This window comes from Canis lupus, chromosome 15 (assembly GCF_003254725.2).
Source record: "Canis lupus dingo isolate Sandy chromosome 15, ASM325472v2, whole genome shotgun sequence".
Taxonomy (NCBI): domain Eukaryota; kingdom Metazoa; phylum Chordata; class Mammalia; order Carnivora; family Canidae; genus Canis; species Canis lupus.
Genome location: NC_064257.1, coordinates 63002877 through 63019979, shown reverse-complemented (window position 1 = coordinate 63019979; position 17103 = coordinate 63002877). Strand labels below are relative to the sequence as shown.

The 17103-nt window shown below is 34.7% G+C and overlaps 1 pseudogene; it reads left to right on the top strand.

Moving 5' to 3' along the window:
* The first annotated feature begins 1122 nt into the window (after positions 1–1122).
* On the top strand, positions 1123–1520 carry LOC112654861 (40S ribosomal protein S12-like; annotated as a pseudogene).
* Positions 1521–17103: the final 15583 nt, after the last annotated feature.

Here is a 17103-nt window from a genome sequence, read left to right as displayed (position 1 = left end):
AAATATTTCAAAAAAGAGAATACAAAGGAAACCATCCAAATTCGCTTCATGAGTCCAGCACTACCCTGATACAAAAACTAGAAAAGGATACTACAAAAAGCAGAAGCAAACAAATAAATACTACAGGTCAACACCTCTGATAAGCATGGATGCATAAGTTCTCAACAAAATATTAACAAACTGAATCAAACAATACATCAAAAATTATTTACCATGATCAAATGGAATTTAATCCAGTGATGCAAAGATGGTTCAATATTCACAAATCAATCAACATGACACATAACATCAACTCTCTACAATAAAAAAAAAAGTGTATAACCATTTCAATAGATGCAGAAAAGTTTTTGACAAAATATCATATCCATTCATGAGAAAAACTTTCAGCAAAGTAGGCTTAGTGGACACATACCTTAATGTAATATAGGTCATATATGAAAAACCCACAGCCATCATCATATTCAATGGTGAAAAAAACTAGGCTTTTCCTCTAAGATCAAGAACAAGACAAGAGTATTCTCTTTTGCCACCTTTTTTTCAATATGGTACTGGAAGTCCTCACCATAGCAATCAGACATGAAAAAGAAATAAAATATCATTATACAAAAATCAGTTGCATTTCTCTACACTCTCCTTCATTAGAAGAGTAGTCACAGTGGGGCAATTTGAAAAGGCAATAACATCACAGAGCTACAGACATTTGAATGTTAAGCCAATATAGATCTGTCCTGCTAGTGTTAGTGCCTGGGACACTGAAATATGGGGAAAGGACATCTGAAATGGTCTACGTGAGGACATTGGCTCTGCAAGGCAATACATGCTCCATTAAAAGACGGTGCCTGTCCTCTCCTACTGTGGATTATAATTAGGATTAAATACTGTCATAATTTAGATTTGCATTTGCTGGTCTCAGAAAAGGAGAAAATAAACTATATATTGAAGGGGTTGCAAAAATAAGCTGGCAGAGAAACAGCCCTGGGATTGGTTGATCAAGACAGCTGAATACAAGACTGGGTGAGAAATAATTCACCAACATGGCATCACTTTCTAAGCACATGGACTTTAACAAGGATTGAAAGCCTGTCACAGCTGGCAACAGAATAAAGATCCTCTAATGCTGAGGAAGACATTGTTGCTGGGGGTAGAATGGACATTTATGCTACTTTATAAGAGGTGGTAAAGATTGCTCTTTTCCATGATGGCCTAGCACATGGAATTTACAAAGCTGCCCCAGCTTTAGACAAGTGTCAAGTCCATCTTTGTGTGTTTGTGTCCATCGGTAAGGAGTCTATGTATGCCAAAGTGGTGGTGGCCCTTTGTGTGGCCCTTGAACATCAGTTCAGCACAAACCCAACAAGTTTGATAACAAGAAACTAGAGGAATAGACAGGGTTCCATAAAATTGACATAGAGGGAAAAATACTGCAAGTGGTTAGTTGCGTTTGTGTGATAGTCAAGGATTATGGCAAAGAGTCGCAGGCCAAGGATACCATTGAGAAATACTTCAAGTTCAAGAAGTGAACAAATGAACACCGTGGCTCTTATCCAGTAAGAGGCAGCAGGGGAGGGAGCAGGAGAGAAGGGGGCGGAAGAGGAAAAAGCAACAGCAGCAGCTGCCTTGGAGTCACATAGCTGAAGAGACATTTCCATGTACAGCCAATGTAAATAGTTCACTGGAGTCCCGACAAACTGGCACCAGGATGTATTGGGAGCATTTTAAGTAAGAGGTTGTTAGAGAATAATTATAGGATTTGGGTTTGTGTTTAGTCATTTCATTTTTTGTAATATTTAAGAAAGTGAGACTTGCTTTAATTAAATGTTCTGAGGAAGTACAGGTATTTATATGATTCGTTTTTAACAAATCTATCTAAAAACAAAACAAAACAAAACAAAAATCAAATCTATCTAGAAAAAGACTAGGTCTAGGCCAAAGCTTTATTTGGTAAGAAACCATGGTCACTTATATTAGCCAGGAGAGAAGTACGTTTGGCCATCTGTGTGATTGGACAACACTCGTGCTTTACCTACATTCATGTATAATTACAGAATGACCTTGTTTTTGTCTTGAGCCATCATTGTCGCAGAAGAGTCTTGTTTAATATTGATAACCTGTGAATTTATATATATATATATCCAAACTAGAACAAAAGACCTAGCTAAGCATACTGGGCTACTTCCTAAATGCCAGTGCTGCTTTTCTCTTTCTGAGTAGTACGTGTATTTGAAAGCAAATAATTTAAAATAAGTATGCATACAGAAATACATTTGGACATGCATTGGCTAATTCAATTACTTTTATTTTCAGTGGAAAATTTAAGTTGAATAATGACAATATTATAATACTCTTTTTTTTTTTTTCTTCTGAGTCTGTCAGACCTCCTCCCACTGCATATTAGTCCTAAGTTTGGATCTACTTTTTGTTATTCATAAAATATATGGTACCAGTTAACACAATTATGTATTGTTGCAAAATATAATTATATAATATGTAATAATATAAACAAATAAACTAGTGTATTTTTAAATTTGCTCTTCAAATTTGCCTTCCTTTATTTAAAATCACATAGAAAAAAATTAAATTGTGTTTCTAAAATATGTTTCAATTTTTTACAACTTGTAGTTAAAGGCAACAAATATAAAATAAGTTGGATAAAGTAATGCTAAAATAACTTCAATAAATTAAAAATTACATATAGCTTAAAGTCTTTTTTCAGATGACTATGGGAATAGAGTCGTTGAATAGTTTTCAATCTAATGGTATCAGTAAAACAAAATATATACACACAAAAAAAGACCTCCCAAAGCTAAGGGGGGTAAAAGGCTATAAGTGTAAAATAAAGGATATAAGTAAGTTTAAAAGAGAAAGAAAATCAGTTTCCATGACTCAAAGAAGTTTCTTTGACAGAAATGAAATTTAAGCTAGGATCTGGAGATTTGGATAGGCTGTGAAAGAAGAGAGCATCACTAACTGGCATGTACATGTGCCTGATAACCTACACACTTTAGAGAACTTAATCCTACCACAAGCCAATTAACTGAGGCCCAGACAACTTGGGTAAACAGCCATCTTTCACACAGCTACCTATTTGCAGAGGCCTTATCTAGACCCATATATCGACCCTCAAATCCATACTCTTTCCATTATTACAGTGTTGGGAAATATATCTAGGGACAAGCATCCAAGAATAGCAAAACTGAAGGAAGAGAAGAGAAATAGGATTAAAGCATCCAGGATTTGTCCAAAAACTTTGACTGGATCATATGGTAAGTTTGGGAGGAAGAAGCTAAAAGAAATCAAAAGATAAATGGAAGATAAGGCTATAATGGCTGAACTTCCGTCAGGCATTATTGAGAACAATTGGTGGCCAAAGGAATGAAATTATAAAAACATCAGTTTAAGAAGACTAATCTTAATAAGCAGAAGCAATCGAATAGACAATAAATTAAAGGTAAGGAGAACTGTTAATTATGGCAACAATACAGTAAAATGTGATAGAAGCTTGGAAACATTTTCTAAGAATCTCAAGATCTGAAGTGTCATAAAAATAAAGGAAAAATGCTAATGTTCAATTGACTAGAGTGTTTTTATTCTTAGGTTGGGTAATTACCCTGGAAGCACTTCAAAATGCAATTGGATCACTTCCCTCTGTGATCATAGCAAATATAAAACAGCATAAACAAAATGTCCTTTATACTTCTCCAACTTTTGGACAGACAATAGAAAATGAACTAAGGACACATATGTGGAAAACAAAAATAGCATATACTTACTTATTTTAACATTTTTACAATGCCAACACTACAAATATCACCATATTTAATTCTCACAACAATTCCATGAGTCAGAGTCATATACTATTGTATATAAATTTAAAAGAAACTAAACCTGAGCACAGGCAGGTTAAATAACATAACCAAGGTAATTCACAGTGGATAATAAATGTGGGGCTTGAGCCCAGGTAATGAAGTTTCCAATACTAGACTCTTAACATCATTTTAGTATGTTGTCTCCCTATTGCTTTTAATTTAAATGATGGATAAAAATAAAGCGGTAAGCCTATTTTATTATTTTCAGTCATTATAATTTCTTTCTAGGAAACATAAGTTGTCTGTTATTCAATAAATGGAAATATTATTTTTCCTGTAAATCCCATACATGAAGGTTTTGTTTTGTGGTTGTAAATATAGTCTTCCCATGTGTCATAAAGTGATTCTTGATTTTAAGAATATATTCTTGCATTTATAGAGGTTGCACAGGCCCAAACCTATATAGAAGGAGGGAATAAGGTTAAGTGCAAGTAAATTCAAATTGACATATTTTGAGGGCCTATTATGTGCAAGACATTATGACGCGTGTAATATGCAATTCATCGGCGTTCAAGGAGAGGGCAATACAGTGGTAGATTATAGTCGTAGATTCAATAATGACGTAGATCTTGGTATTGATAATGAGCACTGCTAAGGTATATAAATGCAATCATAATTCATGAGGGAAATGAGTTCAGGGGAAGGAATCAGAAAATGCCCTCAGCGGAAGATATTTTCTAATCCCAACTTCAAGAAAGGAGTAGAATTTTAACAAGTTTAATAAAAATAGTCATCTAGAGAGAAGCAGAAGCATGGGCTGTAACAGTAGGTCAAGACACAGAGAGTAATGCTTTCAGGCGTACTGACTGGGAGTGTAGCAAAGGTGTTACAGGACCCTTTACATCCCGTATGGTACTAGCAAAATAAAGACCTGCAGTGGTTAGACTATTTCCCGTCTCGGTTTGTAGGCCTCAGACTTCTTAGAACTACTAAATTTGAAACCCTATTGAAAGAAATAAAAACATAAGGAGTGGAATATGTAAAGAACACTTAATGAGTGAAGATACAGAAGCCCCACATAGTTGGGAAAATATTTCTTCCTGTCATAAAAACAGAAAGCCCAGAAGTGTAAGGTGTCAGGAATTTGATAAAATATAATTGGGTTCTCTCAGTATTTTCAGCTAGCCACTGAGACATGATAACGCCATAGCCCATACTCGAATCGTACAGAGGCGTGAGGACTCTTACTCTGAGGAATGGGATACAGAATAGAAGCTGAATGCAGATTATTGAATAGCAATGAACTGTCAGCCGAGATGAGGTAACATGAATTCCAAACGTATATGATAAAGATTTCAATACTACCCAGGAAACCTCAGGACCCTGAAACAGATGCTTCCTGCATCTACCAAATGCAAAGTTACCAGTTAAACCAAATCAGTCAATATTCATAGGTATTTTTGTCTTCTTAATAATTTTCTGTCCACATGTTACACTAGTCTCTGAAATAGAAGACTTATAAGACTGACTACAATTGGAACTTGCTATTTATTTTTCACTTTGGCTAACTTTTTGGTTTATGTTTTTTTTTTTTTTTTTACCATCTAGAGTATGGTAGGATATGTAAGTATATGATACAGGACAGGAGGTCAAGACAGAAAGAGATAATACAATCTGCCCCAAAGGCATACTAATTTGGAATATAGCAAAATGTTGTATATAAGATCCTAATAAAAGTTTGAGGCATTTGTACTAACAGGAAATAATCAAAACCTTACATATCCTTATTTTTGTTTTTTGTTTTGTTTTAGGGTTGCTATGTCTTAGCTAATTCACATATTGATCATTATGAAATGTCCTCCTTTATCACTGTGACATTCCTTATGCCAAATTCTACTTTGCCTCATAGTGACATTTTTTGGTCTTTTTTTTTTTGTCTTTATTGTCATAATGTATAAAGTATATTTTTATAGATGTCATACAAATAGATATGTCATAACTTCTAATTGCATGACAATCTTTGCTTTTAATTGGAATGCCAAAAAATGTATAGTTAATGTAATTCTTTGATATAGCGGATTTAATCATCCATCTTGATATTTATTTTTATTTGTCTATCTTTTGTTCCCTTCTTTTTTGCCTTGTTAAATTGAATGCAGTTGTTTTTTAAGTATACTATATTATCTCCACAATTGGCTTGTTAGCTATACCTCTTTTACCTTTTATGTGTTTTCTAGTGCTTAAGGTTAACTAATTTCTACCTTTAAATTGCATTCTGTTATTTAACATATACTATAAAAATATTCAGCAGTATATATTTCCATTCCCCTTTAATATAATTATTCTGTGTATTTGTATATTTTTTTTTATTCTGACTTGATTATCTTGATCACTTTTTAATTTTATATGCCTTATTTTTCTTTAGTAGTTACAACAGGGGTAAATGACAATACTTAAGAAAATATGGAACTCTTAATTAAAAGGCTACAAATCCATTTTCTCCTTGAATTTGGTGATTAGGAGAATTTATATTTTCTTTATTAATATTGTGAAGTGAGAGAAACAGTAATCAAAGTGTGGAGTTTTTAAAAGTGGGAAATTTAACAAGAGTGCATCTCATAATAAGCTGAATCCCAAAAAGCTCCATTTTGGAACATGTGAGTATTACAGAAATGTACTGCTTCTAATGCAGAATTAAACTCCTTCTCCCTACCTGGAGTTAAACATTTTAAAATTTTGGGCATCCAGGGAAATTCAAGCTTTAATATTGATTAAATATTGCCTGAGATTTATCAGGTACCAAGAATGAGTAAATAGTAATAATCTTTGTAGAAACCATTTCTTACTTTAACCTTTGGAATTACAAATAATTCCAAAAAATAATTATACCATATAAAGTGCTAAGTTTAAATCACACAAGTCTGAACAAGAGTAGATGACAAAATTAACCAAGAACCAGGGAAACAAATAAAAAAAAAACATAACATTTATGATAGATACAAATCCAGCTTTGTCAGTAATCACTTTGGACATAGATGGTCTAAATGCAGCAATTATAAAATAGAAATTGTCAGAATGCATCAAAAAACAAGACCCAACAATACGTTGTCTACAAGAAAATCACCTTAAATATTAAGATACAGGGCACCTGGGTGGCTCAGTTAGTTAAGTGTCTGCCTTTGACTCAGGTCATGATCCCAGAGGCCTGAGATCAAGTCTCCATTAGTCTCCCTGCTCAGAGAGGAGTCTCCTTCTCTGTCTCCATCTCCCCCTTTCCTCTGCTCATGCTCCTTCCCTCTGTCTCTCAAATAACTCTATAAAATCTAAAAAAAAAAAAAAAATAAGATACATATAGCTTCAAAGCAAATGGATGGGGGAAAATATACCCGGTGAACACTAAACAAAAGAAAGCACAGTAGCTATATTAATTTCAGACAAAGCAGACTTCAAAGGAAGGAAAGTTACCAGGCATAAAAAAGAGCATTACATAATATATAATATTATAATATAGAATTATATAGCATATAGTAATAAGGGGTTACTTCTCCAAGAAGATGTGGCACTATCAACAGTCCATCAAACTATGTGAAGCAAAAAATATTGGCATTGCAAAGGGAATAAGCTGAAGCCACTATTATCACTGGAAACTTCATAAAGAACATAGTTTAACTCAACATCATCATCAATGAAATGGATATAATCGACACGTACAGACCACTTCATCCGACAATAGCAGAACACACATTCCTCCCAAGCTCACGTAGAACATTCACCAACACAGACCGCATTCTGGGCCACAAGGCGTGCCGCAATAGAATTAAGAGAATAGAAATCATACAATGTCCACTTTCAGACCACAGTAAAATTAAACTAGAAACCAATAATAGAAAGATGACTGATAAATCTCAACACATGGAGATTAAACAACATTTCTATATGTGGGTTAAAGAAATATTTCAAGAGAAATTTAAAAATATTGAACTAAATGAAAATGAGAACACAACTTTCCAAAATTTGTGGGAAACAGAAAGAAAAAAAAAGCAGTTTGTAGTGGCAAGTTTCTAGCATCGAATTAATATACTTGAGAAGAAAAATCTAAAACCAATAATCTAGGTTTCTACTTTAGGGAACTAGGACAAGAAGAGCCTATTAAATCAAAGAAAGCAGAAAAAATAAGAATTAGGGCCCAAACCAGTGAAATTTAAAGCAGGAGAGTAATAGAGGAAAAACCAATGAAACCAAAAGCTGGTTGTTTGATGAGATCAACAAAATCTATGACTCTTGCCAGGATTAGAAAAAGACGATGTAAATTACTAACATAATTAAATAGGGGTATCACTACAGATCCTAGGGACATTAAAAGGATAACAAATACTTTTAACAACTCCATGCCCACATATTTGAATACCTAGATGAAATGCACAATTCCTTGAAAGACACAAATGCCAAAACTGAAACAAGAAGAAATATATTATCTGAATAGAAGTATTTTTCCTTTAGAGAGAGAGTGTGTGTGTGCACGAATGAGTGGTGGGGCAGGGGTTGCGGGGGAGAGAATCTTAGCAGGCTCCATACCCAGTGGGAGGTCAGTCTCCTAACCCCAAGATCATGACCTGAACTGAAATCAAGAGTCAGATGCTTAACCAACTGAGCCAGCCAGGCACTCCTGAGTAGGCCTATATTAATGAAATTGCAATGATAATTGATCATCTAAAACAGAACCACCAGACCCTGATGGACTTACTGGTGAATTGAATTCCACCAAACATTTAAGGAAGGAACTATACCAATTCTTTATATTCATTTTCAGAAAGTAGAAAGAAATATTTTCTAACTCATTCTATGAGCCTAGAATTATCTTCTTTTTATTTAAATATTTTATTTATTTATTCATGAGAGAAGAGAGAGAGAGGCAGACACAGACAGAGGGAGAAGCAGGCTCCATGCAGGGAGCCCGACATAGGACTCGATCCCAGGACCCCAGGGTCATGGCCTGAGCCCAAGGCAGATGCTCAACTGCTGAGCTACCTGGGCATCCCAAGCCTAGAATTATCTTGGTACCCAAATCAGACAAAGATATGACAAGAAAATATTTGAAAAGAAAAAAAAAATCACTTAAAAATTGGAAGAGAATCCAAACTGTGAAAGACTGAGTATCTTGCAAAATGTAAGGTTTATGCCAAGATAGGGATGAAGGAGAAAGTTACATATTCTTAGATATCAGAATGATATAGAAATACCCCTAAAAGTATGTGCTAGGTTCTGGAAGGTCCTTTCAGTGATTCTTTGATTAGAATAAAAGAGTCTGGCAATGAGAGAAGTAGAGACCACATCCGTAGAGATCAAGTATAATACAGAATGGGAATAAGACTAAATTGAAGTAGAAATCATGTTGACACATCATTTTCTTTTTATGTTATAGTTTACTACTCAAAAATGATTCTTATCTCTGTGGAGGATTTTTTTTTTTTTTTAAGGTATGTTTCATTTCATTCCCATAGCTGGTATACAGGAAAAGATATTTTGATTATCTTGAATTTCCTTATCTAGCCATTTTATCATATTGGTTTAAAATAAATATTCTAAATTATGATAAATTGTAAGTATGTAAAAACATTTGCAGTGACCTAGATGGTTTTCAAATTTTATCAACAGCCGCATCCTTCCAGGTGATTAACTAGAATTTCCAATAGCACTGATCAATGGTGGTAATCTTGATTAGGTCTCTTTGCTTTCTCACCCTCACAACGATACTGCTTCTGTACTCGTACCTCCAAGGTGAGAATTGTTCAGGAATGAATTCAAGCAACAGCAATCTACGTGATCTGAGTTCCTACCCGGAAAACCAGGTCTTATCTTCAGGATTTCCACCTAATGTACTAATGACTTTTCCTCCAACACTGATGACATCCTCAACTTAAATATGTCCTTCCCTTTGATCAATAGGTCCTACAAAATGATGATAGACCATTTACTTGCAATGATTTCAACATCTCGTGATTAGTTTGCAGGAGGACTCTTTGTTAAATTAGTTTTATTCAATTTTTGGACAATTTTACATAAGTGGTTGCTAAATTTAATTAAATGGCTCTCTGGCCTTTTTTTTTATGTAGTATATAATTTGTTTCACTTTAATTGTTAGCGTAATGTTAATATTAAGTCCAACACTTGTCTGGAATGGGTAACCTGTGCTTTCTATCTGGAAACCTGTAATTTTTTTTTGTATTATCCTTGGCAATTAGTAAATTTATTAAGATTAGTCTAGGGTGATAGAGGCATTTGTTAAACAGCCTGGGCTCATTGACCTCCTTTAATCTGTAGATTGAATATATTACTAAGTTTATTTTTTTTATTACTAAGTTTAGATACAGTTTCTTTATTATGCATAATAATTACTTCTCCTTCAGCTTTTAACTTATCTAGAAATCCTAGGAGGTCCTTTTTAAGGTCTGGCTCCTTTTCTAATCTCTCATCTTTTCCTTTATAGATTTTCTTTTTTTTTTTTTCTTCTTTTTTTGAAGGGTGGGGTAGAAGGAGAGATTTTTTTTCTTTTTGCTATTCTTTGTGTTTATTCCAAGTTATGAAATATTATCACTTGATTTTGCTGATTAAAAACTCAGGTAAGCAATGATTAGTCTCACATTCCATTTATCTATTATTTTTTTTTTAAATAGTGTCCTTTAAAAACAACTTTTTTTCACCCTTTTCATCATCAAAGTGTTCGAACAGTTTTGTGTGTTAGGTATATATGTTTTATATGCATATCATTAAGAATTACTATCTTTTTGTTAAAGTTCTATCAGATTTATCTGTAAGAAAACCCCAGGTTGGAGCACCGGGGTGGCTCAGTTGATTAAGCGTCTACCTTCACCTTGGGTCATGATTCCAGGGTCCTGGGATGGAGCCCCACCACTGTGCTCCCTACTCAATGGGGAGCTTGCTTCTCCCTCTCCCTCTGCAGCTTTCCCTGCTTGTGTTTATTTATTAGAGAGAGTGAGCATAGCAAAAAAAGAAAAGAAAAGGAAAAAGAAAAAAGAGAGAAATAGGAAACCCCCCAGGTCTACTTATTCACTGATCTCTATCCCTCAGATCACACTGATCTCTATCCCTCAGATCACTTCTTGAATAGTAAGTTTTCTTTGACAGATTATAATTATGTCCCCCAATAATCACCTTTGACAAATCAGTTTATTGATATTTTTTGAATAACAGAAAGAGTTTTGTTCTTAAAGAGGTAAACGGCCAAACCCACATCCATCACCCGAAGTATAGCTTGCCTCTGCTGGGAGGACGTGGTAGGCACACACGCTCAACAGGAACCCACAGCTTCCCATCAACATCGCAGTTCCCTCCTTACAGATGTCAGATGGGGAATACAGGTTTCCGGCTCTTGTGTCCACGTAGGAACATACATTTTAACAACTATGCAGAGATAGGGATATCTCTGTGGGAACTGAAGAGTCCAGTAAAGAGATTCCTATATCTCCTTGGATCAAAAAGAAGGAAAAAAAAATCAAGAACAGATGCCATGAAGAGGATGAGAAGAACGGCTTCTTTTTTCAGCATTCTCCCCTGTAGCGGCACAGCTCGGTGCCAAGAGAGACCCCCTAACTTATGGTTCTCCCACAGAGGAAAGTAAGGAAGGATGCGTCCCTCATTGTGGAATGATGCCCATGGGTCTCCCTTCTGCTTGGTGTCACCCAGATCACGGAGACTGGCATGGTTGAATGGTCTTGTGGAAACTAGAAGCAGGGGAACAGGGTGGGGGCCCATGGCAAATAAGCATGAAACTCAAAAATCCTCCATAGAACCCACAGATCCCACCAAGGGCCCTGCCCATGAAGTCAATGAGATGCCTGACTTGCAGGCCCTGCAAAGCTGGCAAAAGGCTCCGGGAGATGGAACATCCAACTACTGTAGACAATCGCATACTGCCGTAGAGTGCACGCAGGCCTCTGCATATGGTGTGGGTGAGCCTTTAAGAGGATTTGTGTTAGACCCTACAGATAGCAGCTACTAAGCTGCAGGATCAGGAGAAAGTACACAACTTATCTTCTTGATCACTATAGGACACTACCTGGTGGGGGGTGGGGGTGGGGATCTCAGCATCCATAGAAAAAGACTGAGTAACTCTAAAAGTCTCTAGCTGGACTGACTAGGAAAAGTCTTTTATTCCTGAAGCTAGTCAGGAAAGACAAGTTAGGGACGTCTTCTTGAAATGTGAAGAGAGCAATGTGGACCTTGAGGAACATGAAGAATCGAGACCTTAACACTACAAAGCTCCGGTGAGTAGTGCCATCAAGATAGAGATCTATGACAGCAACAGCAAATCCTTACCTGTGGATAATTAACCTAAATATACATAGTTTGCATTTTCTTAATAGATAGGGATGTTGGGAACCCCGGGTGGCTCAGTGGTTTAGCGCCTGCCTTTGGCCCAGGGCCTGACCCTGGAGCCCCGAGATCAGTCCCATGTTGGGCTCCCTGCATGGAGCCTGCTTCTCCCTCTGCCTGGGTCTCTGCCTCTCTCTCTCTCTCTCTCTCTCTCTGTGTGTCTGTCATGAATAAATAAATAAAATCTTTAAAAAAATAAACAGGGATGTGAAAATTCTTAACAAAATATTAGCCAACCAAATTCAACAGTACATGAAATGTTTCATAGACTATGATTAAGTGAAATTTATCTCGGAGATGCCAGAGTAATTCAATGCAAAAAATCTATAAATATAAAAGACTACTCATTGGAACCAATGGAAAAAGTCATATGATCATCTTGCTAGCTATAATAATTAAGACAGTATGGAAGTAGCATAAAAAATAGACAAATATAGCCAAAGAATAGAGTAGAGATCTGAGAAATAAATTCACACATATATGATTAAGTATCCTTTGATAAGGTTACCAAAAATACACAATACGGAAAGGATGGTCTCCTCGATACATGGTACTGGGAAAATTGATATCCACAATCAAAAGAATGATACTGGACCCTTAGCTCACAATATAAATCAACAATGTGATTTATAAATCACATAAATCAACTAAAAATGGGTTGAAAACTAAACATAAGACCTAATACCATAAAGCTCCTAGAAGAGAAAATTCTTGACATTCCAATTTTTTTTAATAGAATACCAAGAGCAAAGGCAACAAAAATATCACCAAATGGGATTGAATAAAAACTTCTATACAACAAAAGGAACAATCACCAAATTGTGATGTTTTTGTGTTGTTAAGTCCCCCTATAACCTCTTAAATAGCACATTAGATTTAGAAGAGCCAAAATGATACAGAGAACAAATGTGGAAAGAGAAAGTGCAAGTCTTCATTTTTCATTTAAGCTCCCTACATTTTCTTTCTTTATTTTTTAGAAGACTTTTTAGAATAGTTTCAGGACCACAACAATATTGAGGGGAAGACACAGAGGTGCCCAGTACGCCCTCTTCCCTCATTATCAGCACCTCCCACCAGGGTTCATTTGTTACCATCGACGCATCTCCATCGACAAGTCCTAATCATCCAGTTCATAGTTGACATTATGGTTTACTCGGTGTTGCACATTCTCAGGGTTTGGAGAAATGCAAAGTAACATTCCTCATCATTGTGGCATCGCTCAGAGACCACTCCTCAGAACACCCCCTGGGCTTGGCCTATTCATTCCTCCCTCAACTGTAATTTTTCTTTTGTACAATTATCTTACATCATGGTTTCCTCCAGCCCTCCAACCATCTTACACTCTACCCCCCTGTACTATACATCCATTTAGGGTCTTAAATCAGCTTCATTTACGAGAATAGTATCCTTCATATCAAGCTATGCTTATGAATGCCATAATGTCCAGAAAACAATTTTTACTTATTTTAAAAGCTTCTAATTGTTTTCATGAATCCTGTGGTTTTTTAATGTTCCACCCTCAGTTTACTATATTTTGTTACCTGTCATTCATGATGCTGTTTTCTAATAACTAGATATTTTAGCAGCATTTTTGTGATTAGATTTGAAAACTTTATCTTTGAATCCTTTTATTGTTCATATTTATGACTGATGTTTATCATTTGTTTGAGGCAGATTTTGTCTTCATTCTCTTATAAGAATTTTTAAAATGTATAGCCCAAAAGAAGCACACCTTCCTACTTAAATTTAAAAGATAAATGTGTATTTAACTTCTTGTATTAGCTTTCCACTTAAATACATGTTCTCTTTACCATAAAATTCTAACTTTCCTATTGACTTGTTGACATTTCTTAGCTTATGTTTACTTTTAACTGAGCATAAAACCTTGCAAATAATTCCATTAACTAGATATCTCATATTTACCCCTTATCTCAAGTATGTGATAAAATTATTATACTAAATTATTTTCAGTTTTGTCCAGGTTTAATTTACTTAGGATGCACTTTATTGATAATATTTAATTGGAAATGAAGATAACTAGACAAGAAATTACAACACAAATCACAAATCATGGAATTTGATTTACAAGAGATTATTTTATTGTATTTCTTAAACATAAGATATAAAGAAAATAGTAGTTTAGAAAAAGAAGAAAAAAAGTCTATTTTAGCTTACTTAAAGCAGTTTCATTAAGCGACACCTGGATGGCTCAATGGTTGAGCATCTGCCTTTGGCTCAGGGCATGATCCAGGATCCTGGGATCGAGTCCTGTGTCGGACTCCCTGCATGGAGCCTGCTTCTCCTTCTGCCTGTGTCTCTGCCTCTCTCTCTGTATCTCTCATGAATAAATAAATAGAATCTTCTAAATAAAGTTTCATTAAGTTTAAATGCATGAAAAAGATATATAATAATGCATAACATATGCAAATTTTTAAAGGAAGTAATATTATGGCCAGTATTTGCAAAGTTTCTAAATTCTTTTTCCTATCTGTAGTTTTGACAGACTACTGTCAATGTTAAAATGCATTGTTAATAATTTTTTTCTCTACAAATTTTTTGGCATTGCTCTATTTTGCAAAATTACTCTATGAACTAGAGAACAAACATTCAAAATACAAACTATTATAAAAAATAAAAACAAAAACCCTAATGATAGTACAGTTTTCTAAATTCCTATATAAAATCCCAAAGCTCATTCTCATTCCCTATCATAAGTTTGCACTTTTCAGTTTTGATTGATATTGAAGTCATAACTGAGAGATTAGTAAGCTAAAAGCACTTAGTAAATAATATTGGCAAGATAAACTGCAACATCTCAGAGATTGAGGATTTCTCTAAATTTTTGTTCAAGGTATCTTCATTTTATTTTATTATTTTTTAATTTAAAATCAATTTGCCAACATGTAGTATAACACCAGTGCTCATCCCATCAAGTGCCCTCTTTAGTGCCCATCACCCAGGTACCCCAGCCCCCACCTCCCTTTCTGCAACCCTTTGTTTCTCAGAGTTAGGAGTCTCAATAAAATGCCAGGACACTCACACCCCCATATTCACAGCAGCAATGTCCACAGTAGTTCAAACTCTGGAAGGAGCCACGATGTCCTTCAATAATGAACGGGTAAAGATGTGGTCTATATATACAGTGGGATATTACTCAGCCATCAGAAAATGATAGCTTCTGCACAAAAGAAAATTCAGCTACAACTTGAATATATTAGATTTAGATAAGATGAAATTGTCAATGGAAATAGAAATAAAGTTGACTCTTAAACAACAAGGGGGTTGGGGTGCCAGCTATCCCACAAAGTCCACTTATAATTTTGGACTACCCAAGAACTTCATTGATAGCCTAATGTTGACCAAAAGCCTTACCAGCAACATAAACTGTCAAGTAACACATATTTTGTATTGTAAAAATATGGAATACAACATATATAAAACTAAAGAAAATGTCATAGAATTATAGGGAAAATATGTTTATGGTGCTAAAGTGTATTCATCAAACAAAAAATCTGTGTTTAAGTAGACCTGTGCAGTTCAAGCCTGTGTTGTTTAAGGGTTAACTTTCAGAAAACTATCAGTACACTATTTAGGTGGATAGGAGACATGGAAAATTCCTTGAATTTTTCTCTACCCCTTCTTCCCTTTCTCTTATTCCTGGCTATTCCTTATGTATTCTGCATCCCTTGTTTTCTTAACTATTTTGAAGGTTATCCCTATAAATTTATTCAGATACTTATATACTATTTAGTACTTTCAAGGAAAGCCAAAAAGTTGACTTTCTATGTATTTGTCAAAGGAATCAGATAGGTTAGAGAGTATGTTGCCTACCCAAAAGACTGTTTTTTGGAGTTTTTGCCGAGTTTTACATGAAGAAAATACATATTATACTGTATGTATCATTCTCAAAATATCAAGAAGTTCAAGGGTAGTGTTGGTGTTTCTTAGGTCTTAATACCATAATTCTTTTTTCTCCTATCTACTCTTTTTATTGATTAGATACAGGCTTATTAAACACTCCAGCTATAATTCTGGATCTATTTTTTGTTTGTATCTTGAAGTCCTCATGGCATATGAACATGCATTTGTATTGTTATGTGTTCTCAATTGACCCTTTATCAAATGTAATATTCAGAGACGAAGGGAGACATTACATAAAGATAAAACTACCAATTTATCAGAAAGACAAAGCCACCCTTATTTTCTATGTATCAGAGTTGAAAAATATGTAGAGCAAAAATCTGTAGAACTCCAAAGAAAAAACAAGACTATTGGACATCTCAGCACCCCTCTCTCAACAATTAATAGAATTGTACAGTGTTATACAACTCAATACCATCAACTGACAGATTATAATTGACACTCATAAAATATTCTCCAAAAAAAAAAGCAGAATACACATTCACTTCAAGCTCCCACATATATGAAAACAGACCAAGTGCTGAGTTATAAAACAAAGCTCAATAAATTTACAGGAATTGAAACCAGAGAGAGTGTTCTTTGGACAGAATGAAATCTAACTGGAAAACAAAATAAGAGGTAATAGAAAAGTCTCCAAACGTTTGGCAACTAAACACACTTCTAAAAATAATTCCTGTGTCAAAAAGGGAATTGCTAGTGAAATGAAAACAAAAAAGAACTGAATGAAAATGAAAATATCAAATTTGTGGTCAACAGTTAAAACAAAGTTGTGAAGAAAATTTATAAAATTATATACAAACATCAGAAAGGAAGCTTCACATCAATAACTTATGTTTTCACCTCAAGAATAAAGCTGAAAATAACCAAAAATAAATAAAAGAAAGGATAAGGTATTAGCAGAAATCAATGATGAAAGTAAAAAATAAAGACATATCAATGAAACAAAGAGCTCTTTATTTTTAAAAAGCAATATAATTATTAA